At 43.9% G+C, this 9,249-nt stretch overlaps 1 protein-coding gene across 1 annotated transcript in view; it reads left to right on the top strand.

Moving 5' to 3' along the window:
• Positions 1 to 471: 471 nt before the first annotated feature.
• Positions 472 to 9,249, top strand: part of CAPN5 (calpain 5) — a 98,252-nt gene continuing 89,474 nt past the window's right edge. Inside the window, exon 1 of the mRNA XM_058186655.1 lies at positions 472 to 540. The gene's annotated coding sequence lies outside the window, so the exon portion shown is untranslated. The remainder of the gene's footprint in view (positions 541 to 9,249) is intronic.

Below are 9,249 nucleotides of genomic sequence, written 5' to 3'. Positions count from 1 at the left end.
TATATATATATATATATATATATATATATATATATAAGTAAAAAATATGCATCAACTATATTAATTTGATATAATGAAGGGAACAATAAGACAGGAACGGTAGGCACTTTTGTGCTCTTATGCACGCCCCTTATAGCCCTCTTAGGAATGGGGTGAGGTCAGTAGTAGAGAGTTTTTGGTTGAAGATTTTGGGATTTTGAGTAGAGACTATGGAGTCAGGTAATGAGTTCCAAGCGTTAACAACTCTGTTACAGAAGTCATATTTTCTGCAATCAAAGCGGTTGACATTTAGCTTGAATCTATCTTTTGCTCTTGTAATATTGCGATTGAAGCTGAAGTAGTCTTTTATTTTATATATTCTAATTCTAATCCTAATAATTCCAAATCCAATTCCAATGCCTTCCCTCCCTCCCACCCACGCGCAAGCGCTGCCTCCGGCCCCTCCCTCTGGGCCAGGCCCCTCCCCCTTGGAAATTCACAGCTGGCGGTGGGAAGGGCCGGTGGCTGGGAGCCGGAGAGCGGCTGAGGCTGGCGAGCGAGGTGAGGCTGGGGGAGGCAAGGATCGCGGGAGCAGCCTCGGCCGTGGCTGGCTGGAGGGGCTGCGGCGACCGCGGGCGCCCTCTTGCAAAGCCAGACTTGCTCCCTCCGGCGTTCCCTGGTGCAGGAGACGCGGGGTTCAAGCTCGCTTAAAGCGGGGGGGGGGGGCTGCCGTGTGTTTGGCTGGGTTGGGGACGGAGGGAGGGAGGGAGGGGGTTCCAGACGTGCATTCCCAGCTCTTGCAGACAGACCGGGGTGTGTATGCAGGGATCCCCGGAGATCTACTCGATTCCAACCCCCTCCCCGCTTTCCTCCTCTTCCTCCCTTGCTTTGTTTTCCTTGCCGGGGGGGTCTTAAAACCTTGCAACCTCCTGGCTGGGGCTGGTGCAATTGTGCAATGGTGGCTTGCAAAACCCACACGGGGTAATCCTGGCTTGCAAAGAAGCCGCCTTGGCTTTTTTTTAATTTTTTTTTAAATAATAAACCCCCTCGGGGCTTCCGGGCCAAGAGGGTTGAGAGATCGCAGCTTTTGCAGGTGTAGCGAACCGAAGCTGAAGAAAGAAAGGAAAAGGGGGATTCAAGTTTCTAGTCCCTGGGGCAAAGGAAGTTGTGGGGGGGGGGCGGGTGCTGTTTGGCCAGGAGGAACAAGGAACCGGTTGGAAGTAGCCTCCACCTCCTCCTGAAGCAGCCTTATCCCAAGAAGTTTCTTCTGGCCAAACACCTCTCACCCTCCCCTTCCTTTGCCCCAGGGACTAGAAACTTGAATGAAAAAGTAAGCAAAAGCCAAGAAGTCCCTGGATTGGAGAAGAAATGTGTAAAAAGACCCCTTCCTTAAGCTTAGGTTCTGGCTTGGGGCTGCACTTGATGAGGAACAGTAACAGAGTTGGAAGGGACCTTGGAGGTCATCTAGTCCAACCCCCCCTCTGTAACTGGGGATTTGAACCGCTGAACTGCCGACCTTTCTGATCCGACAAGCTCTTTGCACCACTGATCAACTATGGTTTATGAACCCGTGGTAACCGGCTTTGGGAGAGCAGTTTTGTCATTGTTCCAATCAATAATTCAAAACTTTCCAAGACATTTCAAATTCTCTCTTATATAGAAATATACACATGGGCAGATAAACATTTCTATCTGTTCTGTTCGTATGCAGAAAAGTACAATGAAAGAGACTTGAAAAGTAGTAATTTATGACATATGATGATAAAGTTAAATGTATCTCCACTTCCAATTCCTGCAATCCTCATAAAGGAGACAGCAGAGATGAAGAATGGGAAATTATCATATTAGCCTCAATAATATTGCACTAACTATCTATCTAACTATCGCTAAGCCATAGCTGGAAAAATCGCAATGGGGCTCGGTGCGTTGTGTGAGGTCAATTGTGGAGTTGTGTTTTTGATGTTAAACTGGGAGTGGAGTCCCTAACTTACTTCCCATTGCAACTTAGTTTTTGTAACTTAGTTCCTGTTCTTCAAACATCATTGCTTTTGTTGTTTCGTTTCTCTGCCCCTTCCCTAAAATCTTGCCAAGTTCCTAGAACTCATGAGATAAAATATCAAGGATGTAGATTGCAAAGAATGTTCCCTTCATTATATCCCTTCATTATGTTCCCTTCATTATATCCAATTAATATAGTTGATATAGTTATACAATCCAAATGTTCCCTTCATTATATCCAATTAATATAGTTGATGCATATTTTTAATTTTATATATATATATATTTTCTTCAAGATATGCTGTTTTTTATCTATGACATTTGTTTGTGTATACTGTTGTGACAAAGAAATAGATAAATGTGCCTGAGCAGAGCGGGTTGGACTAGAAAACCTCCAAGGTCCCTTCTGAGTTTATTATTCTGTGTTTTCAGCATTGGGAACTTGAAGATGGGTGGACTTAATTCCCAGAATTCCCCAGCCAGCTTTGTTGAAGTCCACTCATCTTCAAAATGGCCAAGGTTGAGAAACACTGATGTAGATAAGATAATTTAGGAAGACCTTGTGAAAGTCTTGTCAGTCAAAGGAATGGGAGGCTTTTACACAAAGATTGGCTAGTCATCTATCAGGGATGTTGTTAAGGAATCCTGTATGCAAGGGGCTGGACTTAATGACCTTTGAGGTCCTTCCAACTCTTTTTGAGTTTCTAGGAGAAATTTGAAAGGGCTTTGCCAAAAGAGTGGCGATGCAAAAAAAAATAAAAAATAAAGGATAAACCAGGTATCCGAAGCAGCGGAGAGAGAAAGGAAGGAAGATCAAAAGCTAAAATAAATATGAAATATAAATAAATACATTTTATTTTATTTTTTGGCCCGTTCTGCTTTAAGATGCAGCTAGGCAGATTCCAACAATGTTCTTTTCTTTAAAAAAAAAAATAGTGGCCAAAGGGTGTGGTGGACTATCCAATTTTTTAATAGATGTCTCCGTGCAAAAGCTGGACAGGGATTTGATGGGCGGCCATTCAGTTTGATTCCTGTTGAGCAGGAGGGTGGATTAAATGGCCTCTCGGAACCCATTCGGCCTGAAGATTCTGTGTTTCGCAGACATTCAGTCTCTTCTGCACAAAACGTCGGTTTTCGCATGGTTGAATGTGTCTTGGAGGCAGGCGGCTGGTGGCATGAATAAATAGGCACACAGCTTTGAATAAATCAGGTTTGAAATAGTGCTGCCTGAGTTCGCTACAGAAAATCCTTGAGTTGGGACCAGAATTTCTGTCACTAAGCAGGGCGATTGTTACGTGAGCTGTGCCTGACTTTACAACCGTTTTTGCCATGGTGGTTAAGCCAATCCCTGCAATTGTTAAGTGAATTATGTGCTCGTTAAGCCAGTCCGTTTTTCCACATTGACTTCGTTTGAATAAATGAATCATGCGGTCGTTAAGTGAATCCAACATTCCCCATTGATTTTGCTTGTCAGAAGCCTGCTGGGAAGGTCGCAGATAGTGACCCCAGGTTGCTGCAACCATTGTGAACACATGTTGGTTTCCAAGCCCCCAAATTTTGATCACGCGGCTGTGAGGATGCTGAGATGGTCATAAGTGCGAGGACTGATAAGTGCTGTGTAATTTTGAATGGTCACTAAACAAATGATTGCAAGTCAAGGACTACCTGTGCGTAGTATGGAGGCTAAAACCAAATGTTTCATTTTTTAACAAAAAAAAAATAGAAGTCAGCTAAACATATTTCTTTTGGTATATCAAATTGGTGATTGTCGGTGATTGTTGATTGTTGATGGTACATACAGGTAGTCTTCGACTTACAACCAGAGTTGAGCCCATTAGCCAATAACCATTTCTGTGGTTAAGTGAGACATTGGTTAAGTGAATTTTGCCCCATTTTAGGACCTTTCTTGCCAGCGTCGGTATGTGAATCACTGAAGTTGTTAAGTCAGTAACCTGGTTGTTAAGTGAATCTGGCTTCCCTTTTCACTTTGCTAGTCAGAAGGTCACAAAAGGGGATCACGTGATCTGAGGACACAGCCACGGTCATAAGCTGCTTGCAATTACTGCAGGTTCAAGTCCCACCAGGCCCAAGGTTGACTCAGCCTTCCATCCTTTATAAGGTAGGTAAAATGAGGACCCAGATTGTTGGGGGCAATAAGTTGACTTTGTATATAATATACAAATGGATGAAGACTATTGCTTGACATAGTGTAAGCCGCCCTGAGTCTTCGGAGAAGGGCGGGATATAAATTCAAATAATAATAATAATAATAATAATAATAATAATAATAATAATAATAATAATAATAAGAAGAAGAAGAAGAAGAAGAAGAAGAAGAAGAAGAAGAAGAAGAAGAAGAAGAAGAAGAAGAAGAAGAAGAAGAAGAAGAAGAAGAAGAAGAAGAAGAAGAAGAAGAAGAAGAAGAAGAAGAAGTATGAACCAGTTCCCAAGCATTTGAATTGTGATCACGCGATCCTGGGGATGCTACGAAGCTCATAACTGCGAGATCATTTTTTTTCTCAGTCCCGTTGTAACTTTGAATGGTCTCTAAATGAACCGTCTTAAATCGAGGACTATCTGTAGGCCTCGGTTTTGCTGAAAACTTGACTTTTGTGAGGCTGGGTGAGCTTTTTGCTTTCTCCTGGGTGGATCACATCCAGATTGTCACGCAAATGACTTCACAGGTCAGCCTTGTATTTATGGCTGTGATGTTCGATAAATATTTATGGCTTTAGTAATGGAAGAGCAGGGACGTTTATTGTTCCAGCTTATCACACAAGGTTCAACCTAGTAGTTCCTAATCCTTGTTTGTAAATCCTGCTCAGGACATTGGCTTGCAACTGGGAGAAATTGAGCTACAATCAAGAGGTGGAATTCAGCCGGTTCACAGGTCGCAGATGGGTTTGAGGCCAGGCGCATACGCGGAAAACATGCGTGGGGCGAACCGATAGCAACGAAATGTGAAACCCATCGCTGGCTACAATCTTGAATTACAACCACCTGAGCTCAAAATTTCGGTTGCTAACTGGGTTTTGCTCCATTTTATGACCTTCCTTGCTACAGTTGTTAGGCAAATCGCTGCCGTTGTTAAGTTAGTAACACGGTTGTTAAGTGAATCTGGCTTCCCCATTGACTTGGCCGCAAAAGGGGGTCATGTGACCCCAGGGTGCTGCGACCGTCATAAATATGAGTCAGGTGCCAAGCATCTGGATTTTGATCATGTAATGGGGGGGGGGAGGAGATGACGCAATGGGCATAAGTATGAAAAACAGAAGTTTTTCAGTGCTGTTCTAACTTGGAACAGCCACTAAACGAATGGTTGTAGGTCAAGGACTACCTCTACTGGGAAAGGACTACTGTAATAGGATTAATCTAGGTAGTCCTCAATTTACAACAGTCATGTGATTAAATTTGGATGCTTAACAACTATATTTATGACGGTCACAGTGTCCCAGGGTCATGTGATCCCCTTTTGCGACATTCTGACAGGAGAAGTCAATGAGAAAGCCAGATTCACTTAACAACCGTGACAATCATTCAGAATATTCCTGGAAGGGACCTTGGAGGTCTTCTAGTCCAACCGCCTGCTCGGGCAGGAGACCTTATACCATTTCAGACAAACGGTTGTCCAATCTCTTCTTAAAAACCTCCAGTGTTGGAGCACCCACAACTTCTGGTGGCAAGTCGTTCCACTGGTTAATTATTGTCGCTGTTAGGAAGTTTCTCCTTAATTCCAGGTTAATTTAACAATTGCAGTGATTCCCTGAACAACTGTTGCAAGAAAGGTCACAAAATGGGGCAAAAAGTCACTTTACAAATGTCTTGCTTAGCAACATCAATTTTGGGCTCCGTTGTGGTCGTAAGTTGAGGACTAGCCGTAATTAAATTCCATTTCCCATCATAGGAGATGTATCGTGTCCTCATCTGCGTGAGAATTTTTCAACCTTGGCAGTTTTAAGACTAATGCACGTCAACTCCCAGAATTGAGTGGGCTGGGGGATTCTGGGAGTCGAAGTCAGCTGAGGGATTCTGGGAGTCGAAGTCAGCTGGGGGATTCTGGGTGTTGAAGTGGGATGGTGGATTTTGGGAGCCGAAGCTGGCTGAGGGATTCTGGGAGTTGAAGTCAGCTGGGGGATTCTGGGAGTCACAGTCAGCTGGGGGATTCTGGGAGTTGAAGTCAGCTGGGGGATTCTGGGAGTTGAAGTCAGCTGGGGGATTCTGGGAGTTGAAGTCAGCTGAGGGATTCTGGGAGTCAAAGTGGTCTGGAGGGGATTCTGGGAGTTGAAGTCCACCCATATTAAAGCTGCCCAGGTTAAGCAACCCTGGTGCAGATCCACCCGAAACGTGAGCAAGGCAATGAACTTCAGGTCCCGGCAACATTTACAAGGTCACATGTGGTCTGCACTTGGACTGGATTCAAATATGCCAGGTTTCTATAACAATGCTTTGTTGAATAAGCCACAGTTGACTGGATTCCTGCATTGCATAAGCCATAAGTTACGCTTCGGAAGCCATAAGCAGAAAGTGTGCTTAGCCTTTGGAACTAAAACAAAGTCAACCCCAGGAGAGTTGAATGTAATGTGTGAACGAACTGCCCTATCCGTGCTATAATTTCCTCTTGGTTTGAAAAAAAAATCTCAGTTGCAAAAGAATAGCATAGAATAACAAGAGTTGGAAGGGACCTTGGAGGTCCTCTAGTCCAACCCCCTGCTTAGGCAGGAAATCATTTCAGACAAACGGTTATCCAATCTGTTTTTAAAAACCTCCAGTTTTGAAAGCTATTAAGGACAGGGCAGTTGACATCATATACAGGTAGTCCTCGACTTTCAACCATTTATTTAGTGACCGTCCAAAGTTACGACGGCATTGAAAAAAGTGACTTATGACCGTTTTCCACACTTAAATCCATTGCAGCATCCCCGAGGTCACATGATCAAAAGTCAGACGTTTAGCAAATGATTCGTATTTATGACGGCTGCAGTGTCCCGGGGTCATGTGATCGTCTTTTGACAAACCAAGTCAATAGGGAAGCCAGATTCATTTAACAACCGTGTGACTCATTTAACAACTGCAATGATTCACTTAACAGCTGTGGTCAAAATTCAGATGCTTGGCAACTGACTCGTATTTATGACGGCTGCAGTGTCCCGGGGTCATGTGATCGTCTTTTGACAAACCAAGTCAATAGGGAAGCCAGATTCATTTAACAACCATGTGATTCATTTAACAACTGCAGTGGTTCCCTTAACAGCTGTGGTCAAAATTCAGATGCTTGGCAACTGACTCGTATTTATGACGGTTGCAGTGTCGCCGGGGTCACGTGATCCCCTTTTGCGACCTTCGGACAAGCAAAATCAATGGGGAAGCCTGATTCACTTAACAAGCATGTGACTCGTTTAACAACTGGAGGGATTCACTTAACGGCTGCGACAAGAAACGTCATAAAATGGGGCAAAGCTCCCTTAGCCAATTCTCACCGAACAACAGGAATGTTAGGCTCAATTGTGGTCCTGACTTAACGACTGCGGCAAGAAATGCCGTAAAACGGGGCAAAGTTCACTTAACGAACGTCTCGCTCAGCAACAGGCATGTCGGGCTGCAATGTGGTCATAAGTCAAGGACTAACATCATTGCATGGTGATGTTAATGACCTATTTGAGAGGATGGATGCTTTTAATAAATGAAATCAGACTGAAAGGACAACCTTTTTCTTCAACCGAAATAATTTTATTTTTGAGCTTGCGTGCAGCGTTTTCCTCCTTAAAATTTCTCTTGGATTGGTAATAATAAGGTTCTCACATTAGGCTAAGAAATGCTGGTTTGATTTGGAGTTGAACACAGCCATTCTGGCTTATACCTCGATCAGATTCACGCCGCATTCATAAGTCAGTTATAACTAAATAGTTTAACCGACTTTTATCAGTTTTTAACCTTCATTCATTGAGCTTAGAATATTGTGCAGACACGAGTCTTTGGCTCTGGCTGTCTGGAAAGCCAGATGGTGGCTTAATTCAGTCAAACCAGGTTTAAGGGGGGTTGTGTGAATGCAGCAGCTATGGGACCAGGCGGATGTGTTTTGCTAAAATTTCCTTGACAATGAGAACAATTAAATCAGCTGAACGGGTTGCCTTCCGAAGTTGTGGAGCCTCCATCGTTTGATGGGGATGGTCCTATACGGTCTCCTGCTTGAGCAGGGGCGGGGGGGGTCAGACTAGATGACCTCGAAGGTCCCTTCCAAAACTCTGATATTTTGTATTCTTTTCTGGTTTAACCCGGCGACCCATGGTTACCGTCGGGGAATTGTGCAGCGAATGGGAATCAGAGAGGCTGACACAAACTTGTAGTTTTATATAAATAAGTGTATTTTTACATTTATATTTGCGTCGGACAAGACAATCGGGCACATTATCTAGATCGTGAGGTAAATCGCAGAACAGCCTACAGAGCCCGTGGAAGTTGAAAAAGGCGGGAAAAAAGGGAACCTCCCCCTTTAGACCGCCTCAACCAATCATAACGTAGATTGCCTCATGCAGGAGCCAGCCCTCTCCCATCAATCAACTACAACATGTGTGTTCTGGTCCAGGGGTCTTCAACCTTGGCAAGGGAACCTCCCCCTTTAAACCTCCTCAGCCAATCATAACGTAGATTGCCTCATGCAGGAGCCGGCCCTCTCCCATCAATCAACTACAACTTGTGTGTTCTGGTCCAGGGGTCTCTAACCGTGGCCACTTTAAGCCTGGTGGACTTCAACTCCCAGAATGCCCCAGCCAGCAAAGCTGGCTGGGGAATTCTGGGAGTTGAAGTCCACCAGGCTTAAAGTGGCCAAGGTTGGAGACCCCTGTTCTGGTCCATTATACACTTTACTGTTCCAACTATTAAATATCTTAACAGTTATTTAAACACCCATTATATTGAAACCAAGCAAACCATCTTTGGTCTTGTATAATGTGCGAATTGACCCCAGAGTCAAACCGCTGTCTTGCTGCTTTTTTCTCAGGGGTGTTTTTTTTAAAAAAAAAAATCGGAAGATCATGAGGACTAGAAGCTTTTTTTTTTTTTTTAGCCCATTTGTTGTTTCCTCGTGCTTGAAAACCGAGGACAAGTTTGTTCAGTGGAGGCTTTTCGTTTACCCGGATCTGCCCTGAACACCTTTGTGTGTGTGGGTGTGTTGTTGTTGTTTTTTCCCACCGAAAAAGTTTCTTTAGAATTGTTTGATTCATTGTTTTTAATTATTTGCAAAGCTTTGCAAAGTATCGAGGAGGAACTCCCTTT

The sequence above is a fragment of the Ahaetulla prasina genome, chromosome 5, assembly GCF_028640845.1.
Source record: "Ahaetulla prasina isolate Xishuangbanna chromosome 5, ASM2864084v1, whole genome shotgun sequence".
Taxonomy (NCBI): domain Eukaryota; kingdom Metazoa; phylum Chordata; class Lepidosauria; order Squamata; family Colubridae; genus Ahaetulla; species Ahaetulla prasina.
Note: the sequence above shows the minus strand (reverse complement) of the source record. Positions and strands in the feature narration are given on the sequence as shown.